Source organism: Notothenia rossii (genome assembly GCF_949606895.1).
Source record: "Notothenia rossii genome assembly, chromosome: 10".
Lineage (NCBI taxonomy): Eukaryota > Metazoa > Chordata > Actinopteri > Perciformes > Nototheniidae > Notothenia > Notothenia rossii.
In genome coordinates this window covers 40708373-40726489 of record NC_136908.1, presented here as the reverse complement: position 1 = coordinate 40726489, position 18117 = coordinate 40708373, and positions in this window count along the sequence as shown.

Here is an 18117-nt window from a genome sequence, read left to right as displayed (position 1 = left end):
TTCCATGCAAACCAAAGTTAGCCATGGAGTGCCACAGGGCTCAGTGCTTGGACCTATTTTGTTCACCCTATATATGCTTCCGTTAGGCAATATTATAAGGAATCATTCTGTAAACTTTCATTGTTATGCGGATGATACTCAACTATATTTATCAATCAAGCCTGATGAAATTAATCATCTAAATAAAATTCAAGACTGCCTCAAGGACTTAAAAACTTGGATGACCTTACATTTTTTGATGTTAAACATGACCAAAACTGAAGTTATTGTACTTGGCCCGAAGAATCTACGAAACAAATTATCTAAAGATATATTAACTATGGATGGCATTAATTTGGCCTCCAGTGAGACTGTAAGGAATCTTGGTGTTATATTTGATCAGGATTTATCCTTTAACACCCACATAAAATCAATTTCAAGGACCGCCTACTTCCATCTACGTAACATTGCAAAAATCAGGCATATCTTGCCTCAAAACGATGCAGAGAAACTAGTCCATGCATTTGTTACTTCAAGGCTGGATTATTGTAACTCCTTATTATCAGGGTGTACCAAGAAGTCAGTCAAGTTGCTTCAGCTGATTCAAAATGCTGCAGCTCGTGTACTAACCAGAGTTAGGAAAAGGGACCACATTACTCCTGTTCTGGCTGCCTTACACTGGCTCCCTATAGAACACAGGATAGAATTTAAAATTCTTCTTCTCGCCTACAAAGCCCTTAATGGGCAGGCGCCATCTTACCTTAAAGAACTCATTATACCCTATTGTCCTACTAGGGCATTGCGTTCCAAGAATGCAGGGTTGTTGGTTGTTCCTAGAGTCTCTAAAAGTACAATGGGAGCCAGAGCCTTTTCTTATCAAGCTCCACTTTTGTGGAATCAGCTTCCAGTTTGTGTTCGGACGGCAGACACCCTATCCGTTTTTAAGAGTGCGCTTAAGACCTTCCTTTTTGATAAAGCTTATAGTTAGGGCTGATTAGATTCAGCCCCTAGTTTTGCTGATATAGGCTTAGTTTGTCGGGGGACATCTTACTTCTTCCTTCTCTCTGTCTATACCTGTGTACTCTCATGTTCCGATTAACCCAGCTTCCCCAAATGTCTTTCTTTTTGGTGTCTATATACGCCGGGATCCGGAGTCATGGATGATCCTGCGGTCCTGTGTCATGGATTGCGAGTCCTGGATCTTGAGTCGTGGCTGTGGTCCTGGATCATAAGTCCTGGATGGATATCCTCGTGGATTCATCTTCTTATTATACACACATGCATTTCCAAACATTTGGACTACCTATGTTGCAAATGTATTATCTTTTCAATTTATACACGGCATCTATTGCACGTCTGTCCGTCCTGGGAGAGGGATCCCTCCTCTGTTGCTCTCCCTGAGGTTTCTCCCATTTTTCCCTTTAAACTGTGGGGTTTTCTCTGGAGGTTTTTCCTTGTACGATGTGAGGGTCTAAGGACAGAGGGTGTCATATTGTCATACTGATATTCTGTACAAACTGTGAAGTCCACTGAGACAAATGTAACATTTGTGATATTGGGCTATATAAATAAACATTGATTGATTGATTGATTGATACTCAGATCTTGTACTTGAGTAAAAGTAGAAGCACACAGATCTTGTACTAGAGTAAAAGTAGAAGTACTCAAATCTTGTACTTGAGTAAAAGTAGAAGCACACAGATCTTGTACTAGAGTAAAAGTAGAAGTACTCAAATCTTGTACTTGAGTAAAAGTAGAAGCACACAGATCTTGTAGAGTAAAAGTAGAAGTACTCAGGTCTTGTACTTGAGTAATAGTAGAAGTACTCAGATCTTGTAATTGAGTAAAAGTAATAGTCCCAGAGTGTAGGAATACTCTGTTACAGTAAAAGTCCTGCATTCAAAATGTTCCTCAAGTAAAACTAGAAAAGTATTATCATCAAAATATAGTGAAAGTAGCGACAGTAAAAGTAGTTATTGTGCAGATTGGTCCATTTCAGAATAATATATATGATATGTTTTATAATGATTGATCATGAAAGTGTTCTCAAAGCTGGTAAAGGTGCAGCTAGTTTGAATGACTTTGTATACTGCAGGGTAGCTTGTGGATTTACTCCAGGTGGAACTAAAGTCTGATTTAACACTTGATTATATTTCACTTAATTAATCCAGATCTGTGAAGTAACTAAAGGTATTAAATACATGTAGTGGAGTCAAAGTACACCATGTACCTCTGAACTGTAGTGGAGTAGAAGAACAAAGTAGCAAAACATTGAAATACTTAAATAAAGTACAAGTATCTCAAAATTGTGCCCAAGTATAGTACTTGTTGAGTTTATGAACTTAGTTACTTTACACCATGTGGCTATAAAGATACAAATACTCAAGCCTTGCACAGAGGCACGAAAATACATTTTCAAAATGCTCAACAGTGCTGCCAAAATTATAAACTGACTGCTACACAATTTAAAATAAATGCTTTTATATATTTCTATTAGATGTGACTCTTTGGCGTTTCTGTTATTATTAACACTGCTGCTTTAGTTGTTCTGACTGCTAAAATCCTCTGTCATTCCGTGGGGTGGGGGAGCCGGGGGCTCGGATCCTTGTCACCTTTTTCATACCTGATGAGTTTGCATCCCTGTATGTTAAAAAGCCTCAGTCACCTTAATTCATGTAATAAAAACATCTCAGGTCAGTAACACTCAAAGCTAAATGTGCAATACCATGTTCAGCTATGTTACTATTTATAATGTTATTGTTGTTACATCAGAAGATGTACATATTGGAATGATTTCTTAACTTACAGTAGGCTATTTTTTACAATGTGTGTTGGAAGGATTTATTAAATTACAATGAATATTGTCATTGTTGAAGGCTTTTAGAGAAGGGTGAACTATAAGCCTGAATTACATAACATTTTATACCTAAAAACATAAAAGCCACAATAAATAAATCACAATTATTCTAGTTATTTTTACCTCCCGTATTGCTTTCAACCCACCAGCTTTTATGGTGTTGTTACGTCACTAACTGTAAACTTGTCACATACAGTCTATGGTCACTCAGAGTAACCTACTGTTAATTTAGCTGCTGGAGAAGAAAGATCAGGGGGGGAGGGGGGGAGAGAGCTGTGGTTGATGGGCCATTTGTTGTGTAAATACACAGCTGAGAGCTGCCATCTCATTCAGACTGTTTAAAAAACGGTAACAACGGACTATTTTTCTTAGCGGATGCATGTCAATTTAAATCAATACATACAACTATTTTTTAAATCAATAAAAACATTTTCTAAATCCATAAAAGCATTTAAATTAATATTGGGAGTCATGTCGTTATTTTGTTGAGAATGTGGCCATGTAATAAGCGGGATAATTTACAGCGACTTGTTCCTTATGGGGAAAATAACACCCTTCATCCAGATGAGGATCCCTCCGCTACACTTTGGGATCCTGATCGACCGACGAAGCTCCATTAAAATATACATATTTTTGGTGAATTACTGAGTTTAGGCACGTTAATAACGTTTTAATGAAGTTGAATACAGTATATTCATATGTGTCAGTGATTTCATGTCAATTCGGCGAACATAAACATAAATGATCGTGGTGAAGATGATGATTAGGATTAAAAATCGAGAGCCGGGCTGCATTTCTTCCCGTGCGTGTTTTTCGAATAACAAAATTATTTTGTTAAATAACAACATTGTGATGTTTTGTAAATGATTACATGTCTCTTATTTAGCACAGTAGTATGATATCCGTGACATATGGATCTTAACAAAGTTCCGCTGTACATCCAGCATACTGTATCTCACTTTATTTCACATGAGCTCCAGTGTGGAACCCCACTGCACCCCCTGGTGGATCAATGATCCATTGCAGCTGGCTTCATTATAATTACATTTATCTATCACGGGGGCGGTCTCAAGTCAAGCTGGAGGTTTTCCCTTGAGCGAGGGCAGATCACGTACCAATCATGGCCCTCGCGTTTCAAACTGTCTGAAATGAATCGCTACATCTGTAAAAAGCACCTAACTAGATGAAAATCCCCAAAATCTCGGGGGGTATCCCCCGAACCCCCCTAGCATGTTTGGACCTTGGTATTTAGGAAATCCTGGATACGGCCCTGCTCTCAACACCCAGATGAAACAGAACTGTAAACAGATTTACTTTTTCTTTATGGATATTTTACAAATCACCCTTTTAAACTTTGTTATTTTTGTACTGTCATATAGTATTTCCTACCTGTTTTTCATTTATTCTCTTATTTTTAACTATAATGATCATATAAACGTGTGCCTCGGAAATAATTGTTTACATTAATCGTGACCAAAACGTTTGAGACCCGGCCACTGAGATAACTTAGACTAAAGTTAACTATCTAAAAGCTCCTTATATCCATTAGCGTAGCTCGCTAGCACCAGAAGCTAACAACAACGATCTACGGTACCGGTGCGCTCTCTCTCTCTCTCTCTCTCTCTCGCTCGCGCACACAAAATGGCTTGTTCCACACACACAGAGCCGAGCTTTAATGAAACACAGAGACCCAGGCGTACTTGTACTGTACTGTATCATATTATTTTCGAATCAATAATCTTTCAAATTATGAATTTTTTTAAAACAAATGTTCTCCACTTCTAATAACAGAACCAATAATGAACATATAATATCCAGTCGCCTTATATGACTAATCAAGCAGACTGTCTGAGTTTACAGCTGCAAGCAAAGGTGTGTGTGTGTGGTGGGGGTGAATCCCTGAGAGGTCTGTCCGATGAGAGCCATGTAACACATCTGGTCTGTCTGCTGCTCCACCGTCTTTAATATTCACAGGAACTCCGTAAAAAACCTGCAATGAATAATTGATGTACTGTATGTGGTGTCACGTGGCTCCTTCCTTATGTTAATGCATATCAAGAAATCAAGAACAAAATTAAACTGAGAAAAAGCATATTAAAGGATTTCAAGAGATCATTTCCATTTTACTCGCAGGGTTGTTAGAGTACTATCAGTATGGGCTAATTAATATTAAATCACATTTTTCATCTCCTTAAAGTGCTGCTGTCCACCGGCTGGACTCTAGAGTCTCCCTCACATCACTGCTGGATGTTCTGAGGCCTTCTCCGTCAACACACACACACACACACTTTGTTGTCATGAGATCACTTTGCAGAATTGTCCATTAAAATCATGGGTTCACCAGAATTGGCTCCTTCTTATAACAAAAGAGAAAGTTCACACAAAAGCAGAAATTAGATTTAGTCAAGTTCTGTACTGAAGTACACTTTTGAAGAATTTGTACTTTTCTTGAGTACTCCTATGTTTTGCTACTTTGTACAACTACTATTCAGTGTAATAGTACTCAGCTGCATTTATTTATTACCTTTAGTTACTTTACAGATGTGGAATTATGTGAAATATAACCAAGTGTTAAATCAGACTTTAGTTCCACCTGGAGTAAATTCACAAGCTACCCTGCAGTATACAAAGTCATTCAAACTAGCTGCACCTTTACCAGCTTTGAGAACACTTTCATGATCAATCATTATAAAACACATCATATATATTATTCTGAAATGGACCAACCTGCACAATGACTACTTTTACTGTTGGTATACTTTAAGTACATTTTGATGATAATACTTTTCTACTTTTAATTTAGTAACATTTTGAATGCAGGACTTTTAGAGTATTCCTACACTTCTACTTTTACTCAAGTACAAGATCTGAGTACTTCTGCCACCTTTGCTTACAATAAGTGTATTCAAACATGAAAAAACAAATTAAAAGATGAGAATCCTGCAGGTTAGCTTTCTATGTACGTACAGACGTTAAAGGTCCAGCACAAGTCAAACAAACAGACTCAGAAACCGTTTTTACTCCAGAGCAATAAGAGATCTGAGTCTAAGCTGTCACCACAACGCATTACAGACCCATTGCAACTGCCCTACACTGACTACTTTTACTTTTGGTACTTTAAAGGCTGCCCCTGGCAAAGGCGTTTTGTAACTTATGTGTCGCAAGCGTTGACGTTCTGATGATAATACCTTTCTGCTTTTACTCGAGCAACATTATGAAAGCGGGTCTTTTACTTGTAACAGAGTATTCCTACACTCTGGTACTTCTGCTTTTACTTAAGTAGCCTACAATATCTGAGTACTTTTTCAACCTCTGTACGACAGTCACCGTAATATTATTCAAATGGCCAAACTGAAGACTCCACATAAACCTAAAAAACTACTGTACAATTGGCAAGCTGCAGTTTCCCTGGAGTGTGGCATGGGAGCAAAGGGTCTGTAGCCCTGTTGAATGCAGGTGATACAGGTGATATAGGTGATACACATGATACAAGTGATACAGGTGATACAGGAGATCAGAATCAGAATACCTTTATTAGTCCCACAGAGGGGAAATGTAACATAGTTACAGCAGAAAAAGAGCCACAGACAGCTTAATGTTACATTACATGCATTAAGTTAATCACAAATATAATACAAAAATTAAAAAGTTACATAATTTTCAAAATACACATCCTGTAACAGTTGTTAGGATTTAGTAGCCAGGTGTATATTACACAGTTATTAACGTCATATATATATATATATATATATATATATATATATTGCACATATAGCACATATTGCACATAGTTTGATGAGTATTTAACAGCAGCAAGTTACACAATTTACAAAATACACATCTTGTAACAGTTCTAAGGATTTTAGCAGCCAGGTATATATTACACACTTATTAACGGCATATATATATATATATATATATATATATATATATATATATATATATATATTGCACATGTAGCACATATTGCACGTAGTCGGTTGGTATTTAACAGCAAGGGGTGTTATAGTCTGTGTTGTTGTGTGTGTGTGTGTGTGTGTGTGTGTGTGTGTGTGTGTGTGTGTGTGTGTGTGGGGGGTCTACTAAGGGCTGTGCTGGTTGTATAGTCTGACTGCTGCAGGTGATACAGGTGATACAGGTGATACAGGTGGTACAGGAGATAAAGCTGATACAGGTGATACAGGAGGTACAGGAGATACAGGTGATACAGGTGATACAGGAGGTACAGGAGATAAAGCTGATACAGGTGATACAGGAGGTACAGGAGATACAGGTGATACAGGTGATACAGGTCATACAGGTGATACAGGAGATAAAGCTGATACAGGTGATAAAGATCATACAGGAGATACAGGTGATACAGGTGATACAGGAGATACAGGTGATACAGGAGATACAGGTGATACAGGTGATACAGGAGATACAGGAGATACAGGTCATACAGGAGATACAGGTGATACAGGTCATACAGGTGATACAGATCATACAGGAGATACAGGTGATACAGGAGATACAGGTCATACAGGTGATACAGGAGATACAGGTCATACAGGAGATACAGGTCATACAGGAGATACAAGTGATACAGGTCATACAGGTGATACAGGTCATACAGGAGATACAGGTGATACAGGTGATACAGGTCATACAGGTGATACAGGTGATACAGGTCATACAGGTGATACAGGTCATACAGGAGATACAGGTCATACAGGAGATACAGGTGATACAGGTGATACAGGTCATACAGGTGATACAGGTCATACAGGTGATACAGGTGATTTGACAGAATGCAAACACTGGGGTACCTGAGGATCCTTCTAACATCACGTGTCACAAAAACGTAATTGGTGAACCCATACACATGATCTTCCAAATTCTGTTCAATCTGATGCTCAACTGCACTCCCAAACCAATGAGAGCAGTAAACACTTATAGAGCCAAACCACCTTCATGTTAGCAGCCACACTTTGACACCAGCCTGAGTCCTGCAGGCGTCATGAACCCTTCAACTCTCAGCTGAGCTGTTACAGCAAACACCACACAGGAGAGGAGCGTTTCCTGGGTACAGTAGCTGCAGGCTCCAGCCATTCAAATAGAAAAGAGAAGGCAGCATCTGCTGATGAAAACAGGTTACAGGGAGGGAGAGAGAGAGAGGTCATAATGTAGGCAGCCCTCCTTCATGTTTCACTGCCCCACTGCAGCCTTTATGCCTCTGGTTAGCAGCAGCAACGACACTCGCTAAGCTGTTAAAACTGCTACTCACATTGGAGGAAATGTATGGCATGCAACAAAAGACCAGGCTTGTTCTGGAGATCTAAAGGCTTTTATCTGTGTGTGTGAGAGGCACAGAGGCAGAGTGATCAGGCTATCAGTGTGTAATCAGTGACAACGTTTAGTAAACCATTAATTGTGTTTCATATAGATTTGAAGAATAAATCACATATCATTAGTTTGGGCTGTTTTTTCCACTATAGGCTGATCTGCTGTGGTGCAACGCGGAACATGCCAGTACCATCTGTGGAGGCAAGAGAAGATGACATAAAACAATAAGCTCAAATATCTCAATGGGCTGAATTAACTTCTACCCAAATGACATGTATGTTTATGTGGCTGTAATGTATGGAGAGTGTTTGGCTGCCTATAAATCCTTCATGTCAGCTCCTCATATGAATCAGATATGGTGTGTATGTGCTATCTATTACATATTAAGCTCTGAAGTGAGCTGTTATCAGCGGGCCCATGTGGTGTGTTTACTGCCAGACTTCAATCTGAATTCACTCACACAAGTTCATTTTGAGGAAAAAATGCTTTTTATATTACAAACTGTAAATATAATTGGAAATTCATCCATATTCACATCATGTGGCAACAATAATTGCTTGTAGTAAAACAGTGATTTGGAGTTCATTTTGTGATATTTGCTTTGACCTACTTAACTTATTTCAGATAGTAAGATGAGGAGATGGTTCTAATTTCTGTGTGTTATGCTGTGTTCATATCTTATATTGTACACCCTTTTACAAGAAGTCAACGAAAGGTGGGGTAAAAGGTGGATTGGCAAATAGTATGTCTCTGGTGTATTAATACATACTGAATATAGCACATCGTAGTCTGGATTAGTAATTGTACATACAGTACAACAACAAGACAATCCTCCCAGCAAATCTTTTTTGTCTTTTCAATCTCATTCTTTTTTTAAGAGAGGGAGATGTAAATGCATTTTTTTTTAAAGAATATTTTGATTGCAGACATTTCTTGTACAAACCACATTAGTATACAAAGCAATCCTATTTTCCATTTTCAATAACAACAAAACAGCGGATTCAGAACATACTAGTACAATTAGACTATTGGCGGTTTTAAAACATATCCATGGGCGAGATAATACAAAATGCAATATTCATGCTAGAAAGAAGAGGGCAATCCAACAGAGCACATCAGGAAAAAGAAAAAATGTATATAGCAAATTGAAAAAAAATAAAATAAAAAATGGTTACAGGTTTAACATTATTGATCATTCATCCCAAACCTTCATCCTCACCCAGACCTCTTAAGTGTCTCAACACTGGAGCCCAGGCCTTATCAAACACTCTCCCCCTTCCTGCATTCTTGAATCTAAGTTTATCCAGGTAGAGGATCTAACCCAACTCTCTCAGCCACATCTCAAATGTAGGCACAGCATCAGACTTCCATAATCTCAAAATAAGTTTTTTATCAGTGTCACTGGATGGCCACAAGGGGATCAGGCTTCAATTGCTTGTCAAATGCTTTTGAATAAAAATCTAATACAGAAGTCCAGAATGAGTGGAGGTTGGGGCATGTCCAGAATTGGTGTGTAAGGGTGCCAGGTTGATTCTTACATTTGCTACAATTCTGTCTCCCACTCAGTTCTATACTTTTCTGTGCTGATTACTTCCTGACTAAGAAGTGTCTGGTTGGCACTGCTACTCTACATCCTGGTCTAACATTAATTATCTCTTCAAGTGCCCGATGCTGTGGTATATCTGCAAATGTAGCTATATGAGACCTCATAAAGCTCTGGATCTGTAGATATCGAAAAAAGTGTGAGGCCTGGAGATCGTGTTCCTCAAATGTTCGAAGGACATCAAGTGGCCCCCCTGGTACAAGTTCTTCAAGCACTCCACTCCCTTCTCCTTCCAGCGAGCAAACGTGGAATCCACGCTGGCCGGTTTAAAGGCGTGGTTGCCACTGATTGGGCTGTCTATGTACACATTTGGGGCTTTAAAGTATGTTTTAATTTGTTTCCATATTTTAAGAGAATTGTGTACCAGAAAGTTCCCTGCATTTAGCAATGTATTAGTCTTCAGAAGGGCTGGGAGAGAAGTTCAGAGACAGGCCGCCCATTCCATAGAAAGCCAGGCCGGAGTGTCCTCCTCAGTGCCCTCAGTGAGGATACCACTTCTCCAGAAAGCCAGAATGTTTATGTGCTGCCCAGTAGTAACATCTAACATTTGGTAGAGCAAACGCTCTCTCATATTTAGCTTTACAAAGGTGTTTCTTGTCGATACGCATCGCTTTATATTGCCAGATGAAGGCGGTTAGTGTGGAGTCTATTTTTATACAACATTACTAGAGGGATTCTTATTATTACATTATATGCATTATTGTGCTCATGAGATGTTGTTATGACTATAAAGGGTTGGATACGAAACGATGAGTTACTGAGGCTCTGACCTTGGCCGTGTGGGTGAGCTTCGCTCCCAAGCATCGCTGGGAATCAGTATAACCAGGATTTCACTTTTTCTGTAGAAACTTTAGCAAAAACAAATGACTAGGATAGCGACAGAGTAGGGAGGAACTTTCACAGGCCGGTCGAATGCTGATTGGAAGATCGTGTTGCCAAGAGACTTTTGTCTAAGTCTGCGCACCAACCAGGGAAGCCAAAGTCTAAACCACGGCCCTCCCCAACTAGTCTCAACCAATCATAAATGTATGGGCAACGCCCTGTGTAATAAAATGTATTGACGCACGAGGTTCGAGGCTTTTTTATGGAAATAGTGGTTACAGATTAAAGCTTTGCTGCCTGGTATTTCTATGACCTGATGGAGTCCTTGGCCAAATAATATATATTTTGCTCTCTTATAATAAATAGTTAAACTTTAGAAGTTGTTTGTCTTTCCTGGAATTTGTTAACACAACATTAGAATAGAGTCTAATTTCTTAAAATAGCTTTGTGGTATACATGATGAGATTGGCTGGAAGAGATATGTAAATAATGGGAGAACCACCATCTTAACTGTGTTTACTCTCCCAACCAGTGATAGAGGGAGGGTTTTCCAGAAATCTATATGTTCTGCTACAGCTGGGTTATTCTCAGTTTCCAGTTCTCCTCAAGTAACCGTTCGGGTTTTCTGATTACTGTCACCCCTAGGTAAGTGAACCTGTCCTTGGCTATCTTAAAGGGCACAGATTTCAGTGTGGAGCTGTTCTGGTCAAGTGCACTGGCATTAATTCACTCTTATCCCAGTTTATTTGAAACCCTGAGAAGGACCCCTTTTTCAAGATCAATGAAATATTTGCATTATAGAGTGTTTGAGGCAGTCTGCCTTTTGACGCTGCATGTTTAAACATACGAAGCAGCAGTAGGGATAGTTCCTTAGAGAAGCACTTGTACAATTCTATAGTGAATCCGTAAGGGCCAGGTGCCTTATTATTTGGAGATTTACTAATTGCTTTTATTATCTCTTCCATAGAGATGTCTTTGTCTAGATCCGCTATTGCTTCACCGTGGAGATCAGGCAAGTTCAGCTCAGAGAGAAATGACTTAATTTCATCTGTATCCTGATTACCATTGGACTTATACAGATTTGAATAGATTTCCAGGAAACGTGCATTTATGTCTTTAGAGTCAGTGCCCATGTCCGATTTTATTCTCAGAATTGCCCGGGAGGCTTGTGCCTGTCGGGCTGTCGTGCCAGCAATCTCTGAAGTTTGTCTCCTAATTCCTAATTGCGTCTGCTTAATTCTGTTCATCTGCTTACTAACCTGAGCGGATACAATTGTGTTATATTCATCTCTTTGGGAAACTATAGAGTTCAATGTGTCGGGGTATCCGGAGGAAGTACATGGAATAAAGACCTTTTTCTCTGTGCTGAGGGTGCACACAGACACCGCCTGTTTTTGCACCAGAGCCTGAATCTCTGCTGAGAGGAAACCCATCTCCTCCTGGGATGACAGATTTACCTCTTGCATGCCTTTGAATGGAGATGGGATGCTGCAAAACTGGAGTGAATAACCTTGTTTCAGCGTCCTGTCCATCCACTTTGTTAACACACAGCTGAGTTTCCATTCCCCATAACATTGTGTTAGGGGCAATGGTGTAGTGAGCGTTGGACGCGGGGGTACGCCGTACCCCAACTTATTTGGAGCATGACCTTTTTTTCAATAGTCTAATAAATATAAAATCATTGCCAGTGTTATCAGTTGCAAGTGTGTATTTGTTGTAATAATGACAAAAACATAATACATTTCACAGTAATTATAATAAAAAATAAAAACGATTTCCTTAAAAAATTATGATTCGTCATCACGCTCGCCGCCCGCCGATTTTGTGGGAGCTCTTTCCCTCAAGAACGAAAAAGCTCTATAATGGCAGGCAAATATTTTTTACTTGACTTCTTTTCTAAAAAAAATATCATTCACAAGAAGAAAAAGGCTAGCAGCACCGAAGCTACAAGTGAAGCTGCTACTAGTACTACATCATCAGATATGCACTTTCAAGGAGCGCGCTGTCCTTCCCTTGCTTCTCCAGCTCAGAGGCAATGTTTTGGAAGTTGGCCAAATCTTTGCACTGCAGCTTTGAACACAGCAGATGAGCAAATAACCTTTACATCACAAAAAAATATTCTTCCTCCCATTCTGGGTGGAAGTGGTATGTTTTTTGCTTTTTGCTCGGTCCCGCAGTCATTTTGTTGTTGGTCTCTTGTTTGTCTGTTTACATTAATTTGAGTTTTCCCGGCACTTGACTGATTTTGTATCGCTTTGCATTCTGGGTTAACAGACTGGAAAGCGATAGGTCGCTTTTTCTGTCAATCAAGTAAACTCCTGAATTAAGTGGCAGAGAGGCCAAGGGAGGAGGGATCAAAACCTCTGCTGGACCCTCCTGGCCGCCGGACCATACTTGCCAACCCTCCCGATTTTCGTGGGAGACTCCCGATTTCACTGCCCTCTCCCGGTTTCCTTCCAGGGTCATATTTCTCCCGCATTTCTCCTGATTTCTGACAAATCAGATTTACTCAGGACTATTTCCACTCGGACTTTAATACAGCTACACCATTGTTTGGTTTCCATGGTAGCGCGTCTCTTTAGTTACGCGCGCAACTGAAAGTCTGAGAGGGTGAGGCAGATAGTCACAGAAAACTGAACAAGAATCGACAACTCTACCCTCTGCTCACTCCTTTCCTGTAAAATACAGGTCCAGCCCACAAATACAGTATGCTCCATCAAGGATGGTGCTACAGGCCGCAAGGCAGTGCACTTACAACTACAATAAGCATGTTAATGTTAATCTAATAAAGCTCCGGCGATCCACTAGCACCCACCCCCCCCACCCCCCCCGGTTTTGAAGTGCACCCGATTTCTGGGGTCTCAAGGTTGGCAAGTATGCGCCGGACCCGAGAGTACCAGAAAACGAGGTGTCCTCGTCGTCTTCCTCCTCCGTGACCGTGGCCACCCGGCCCCTCGGGATGTCGAACACGAATGGCACCTCGTCATCCTGTTCTCCCATCTCCACCACCTTGAGGTCCTGATCCTCCGCCTCCTCCGACGGGCCGAACTTCACCCGGAAAAGATCCCCACGATGTCAGCGGTTTAGCCGAGGGATCATCCGGCAGGCGTTGCAGGCGTTGCAGGCCATAGACTAAGGCCGTCTTTGGCGTGGTCCGGCCCCAGGCACTGGAAGAACAGGTGGTGCAGATCAGCCCCCGCGATCAGGCCAGGGCATGTCGGGCAGGTCCGGGGCTCAAGGAGTGGTGAGTCTACTTTTCCTCCCTTTCTCTATTCACGTCTTTGCTTGGTGTTCACTTCCGCTTGCTGAAGAGAAAGGAATGACAGTCAGGAGGCGAGGCCTCCTTTTATACGGTGAGATGCGCGCGCATTCAGCTAGGCCCGCCCCGGGGCCGGCTACGTCTATAGAAGTCTCAGTAGGTGAATGCTTGCATGATACGGTAGTACCCGTAGAGTCCAGTAGAGGGCGGAGCCTGTGAGGTTCACTTGTAAATATATAAAGAGAGACTCTGCGTCTATAATCAGGAAATAAAAAAGGCACGACAATCGTTCCTCATAGTGAAGTCTGAGTACGAAATATATCTCAAATAATGTATGCATTGTCATTTCCCCCCGTAAACATAACAGTCTGCAATGAAATGGTTGTCTCCTGTGCGCTCCACTTCGTCCTTGGCGCACCGGTAACTTTCTAAGAAAAATTTTAAAAAGTTAGGATAACGGGTTAGTATCTCGTGCCCACGAGAAAGTTTCTGGGGCTCACGAGAAAGTATCTTGTGTGCACAAGTTAGTATCTCGTGCGCTCGAGATACTAACCCGTTATCCTGACTTTTTTTTTCTCTCCTTCGTTTTTTTTCCATTTTTTTCATGTCCCTTTAGGGGCTCCGTAGAATGCTGTAAACAGCATTCGCACTAATATTATAATTCAGTGTTTCCCTAAGGCATGTCTAAGTCAGGAATTTTGCCATGAGGGTCTCAAGGAGGCTTATGCACTCTCTGTTTATGATTTATGTTTCTATTGGAAAATAGCAAAAAAACTCAATTGATTGGCTGAGATACTTGTGGCTATTACTGGTTGTTGTGTTTTGGTGCAGCACTGTCCAAATGCTGCCACAGGGATTAATACAAAGACAGGCGGAGCATGTCCCCTGCTGGCTTTGTATCTTGCTTTGTGTGTTTTTCAAAAGAACCCACTGCCATTACTCTATACTCTTATTGTTGCAATCTACAGACAAAGGGAAAACCAAGCTGAAGGATCAGTCAATAGGAGAGAGCACTGCAACCTCCAAACAGCTGTTTCTCCCCTTCCCAGGATGATTTGGCAGTGAATTTTTAATTAAATTCAAAATATATTAAGTACTTATGTGATATAAAAATATTGTCTTGGAGGATAAATAGAGGGAATAGCAATGAGCTACAGAGGGAGTGAGAATAAATGAAAAGTGAAATGAGCGAGCCTCCTCTGAGACGTGATCTTAGTCCAGGTGAGGGGTCCAGCTGTAACGGTACGTCCACACAGCGGCTTTGGAAAAAGCTTGCCGGCGGGCATGTCTGAAGCTCGACCAACAACCAATCACATGAATCTCCCGCCCCTGACACACAACCATCGGTTTGATTGGCTAAAGCTTGTACTGGCATATGATTTGATTGGCTGACGCTTCCACCGAAAGCTTCAGAAGATTCAAAAGTTGAACATTGCTCAACTTTTGAATCCTGAGATGCCTGGAAATCTCCGCTTTGCTTCCCACAATGCAGTTCGGCGAAAAGTGAGGCAAAGTGACGTCACCCCATTCAAAGTGAATGGGCATAAGCGTTGGAAGATTTTTTTTAATGCTGCTGCGTGGACGTATCGTCAGAGGTCTGGAGGCTTCAGAAGACGCTGGTGATTATGAGATACAGATCATATACTGCTTATCTGCACTCATCAATTTCTCAATAGAGAAAATGCATGCATCATAACGGTGGGTTATTGTAACCCTAGTTATATAAGCACAGGCGGAGCCCTCTACTGGATTTTATGGGTACTACCTCTCAACCATACTATGCGAGCATTCATCAACTGAGATATCTATAACCATAGCTGGCCCCCCGGGGCGGGCCTACCTGAATGCGCGCACAAGCCCACCGTATACAAGGCGGCCTCGCCTCCTGGCTGTCATCCTACACTTTTCTTCAGCGAGTAGCATAGGACAGACAGGGCCCCGAGTAGAGGGCTCCGCGTGTGCTTATATAACTAGGGTTACAATACGTAAGGGTTATATCTCACACTCCACCCTCTACTGGACTCTATGAGTTATTCATCTGGCCCACGCAGCGGTCCGAATAATCACCCCCGTCCGGAGGCGGGGATGTCCTGCTGAGGGGTGATCAGCGAGACACCCAACACGCCAAGATTATTGGCCGCTGCTGCCATCTGCGCCCCGAGCCTGAACATCTTATCCAGATGTTCCAGGATTTCACGGTCACACGGCAGCGGGGGCAAAGGCTAATTCCCCTCTGCCCACCTGGCTGCCTGCGGAAGCAGATGGGCCGCCAGGCTCTCATCAAGGGGGGGCACACTGAGACACTCCGTGTCCCAGCGGCCCTGCACCCTGAGAATACCAGCCCACGTTGCCACTGGAGCCTTCGTTCTAAGTGGCTGTCGCCACGTCGCCTCCACACACTGCCAGATGTCTGGCAAGGGGGGCGAAACGAAGGCCGGCGAAACGAAGGCCGGCGAAACGAAGGCTGGCGGCGGCGGACGAGCCGGGCCGTAGAAGCTCTGACGGAGACGGCTCACCGGCCTCGGTGGCAGCGTGGGGGGAGCGGTAAGCTTACACGCTCCGCCGCCATAGTCATCACCACCGAGAAGTCCTGCCGCGCAGACCTGTGCTGTGGACCCTCCTGGAGGCCGGGCCCAGAAGCATCAGACAACTAGGTGTCCACTGGCATGGCGAACACGAAGGGCACCCCGATATCCTGTTCCTCCATCTCCACCACCTCCAGGTCCCGGTCCTCCGCCTCTTCCGGCGAGACATACTGCGCCTGGAAGTGCTCCAGACGCCGGCGGCGGCGCAGGACCTGGGGCCTGACCATGCGGCGGCCGGCCTGATCCAGTCCCCAGCCTGCAACGTCTGCCGCCATGTGGTCAGGCCCCAGGCACTCGAAGCAGTGGCGGTGGAGATTGGCACCTGCAATTAAGCCCGGGCACGAATGGCAGGGTCGTTGCTCCAACAGTGGTGAGTCTATGATCTCAAACTTCTTCTTTCTGTCTTTTCTCATCTTAGCTCAGTTGTTTCCTTGCTCGCTGAAGAGAAAAGGATGACAGCCAGGAGGCGAGGCCGCCTTATATACGGTGGGCTTGCGCACGCATTCAGGTAGGCCCGCCCCAGGGGGCTGGCTATGGTTATAGATATCTCAGTTGATGAATGCTCGCATAGTATGGTTGAGAGGTAATACCCATAAAGTCCAGTAGAGGGCGGAGCCTGTGTGAGATATAACTGGAATATCATCTTCTCGTTTACTGTTTCTAAACAACAGTGCCGTTTCAACAAGCCTGATAGAAATGTGGTTCTACCAGCACAGAGTATATCACCTTGCTCTTATTAAGTGTTGCTCTTTCATAGCACTCATGCATTTTGTAAAAGGACTAAAACATTTGCTTTTAAATTATGTTTACACTGAACCCAATCAATGTATCCATTTGTATTCTTTATCTGTTAATCCTGTTACTATGGTTAGGCTCCTTTGTTTCCACCCAGAATAGATGATGCTGATCAGTTATTGACATTTTTATGAAGTATGAGGACTGAGAGCCTTTGGTTGTACTGGTGAATGAGGGTTAGACAAAATTCAGTGTAATGGATATAAGCCCCAACACAACACTTCCAGGTATGGACTCCAGCATTCTCATGATTAAATCCAAGAGGAAGTTTGACTCTGCAGCAGGGCGACTGAGAGCTCTGCTGAGACACATCTGGACAGGTGTCTCCAGAGTCCACACACACACACAAATTTGCACATTTTCGATTTGGCTCAGCAGCTGTTCAGCTCTACTCAACTCCCAGCGTACCATTGGTGTATCACGCCTTTTATGAGTATAATATCATTAAGTGTGCTGAACATCTGAGAGCAGCGTTTCATCCACACCTCATAACAACCATTCCCTTTGGCAGGGCCAGGGAGGGACCGAGCCCGGAGGGATCTACAGCAGAGTCACAGTGGCCAAACTGATTATTTGTCGGGGTGAGATGATCAGTGGAGTAGGTGGTTGGGGAGGGAGCATTGAATCATTTGTCGTTTATTTGTTCATCCACTAGCTACGGCACAATCCTGCCTCTCCTACTTCAGGTAGATTAATGGCCTCCATAACCTTGGGCGCTGTAAACCCTCCCTTCAGCTCAACCTCTTTGCTATCTTTTCAATACAGATTGGTAGAAAAAAAGGGCACAGATCAAATAGTAAACTGAAAACTTGAATGTGAACTCCCCCATGCTTTCATGCCGTATTTTTCTCAAAAGCAAAGCGAAGAGGCGTCCTGAATTCATTGGGAGATG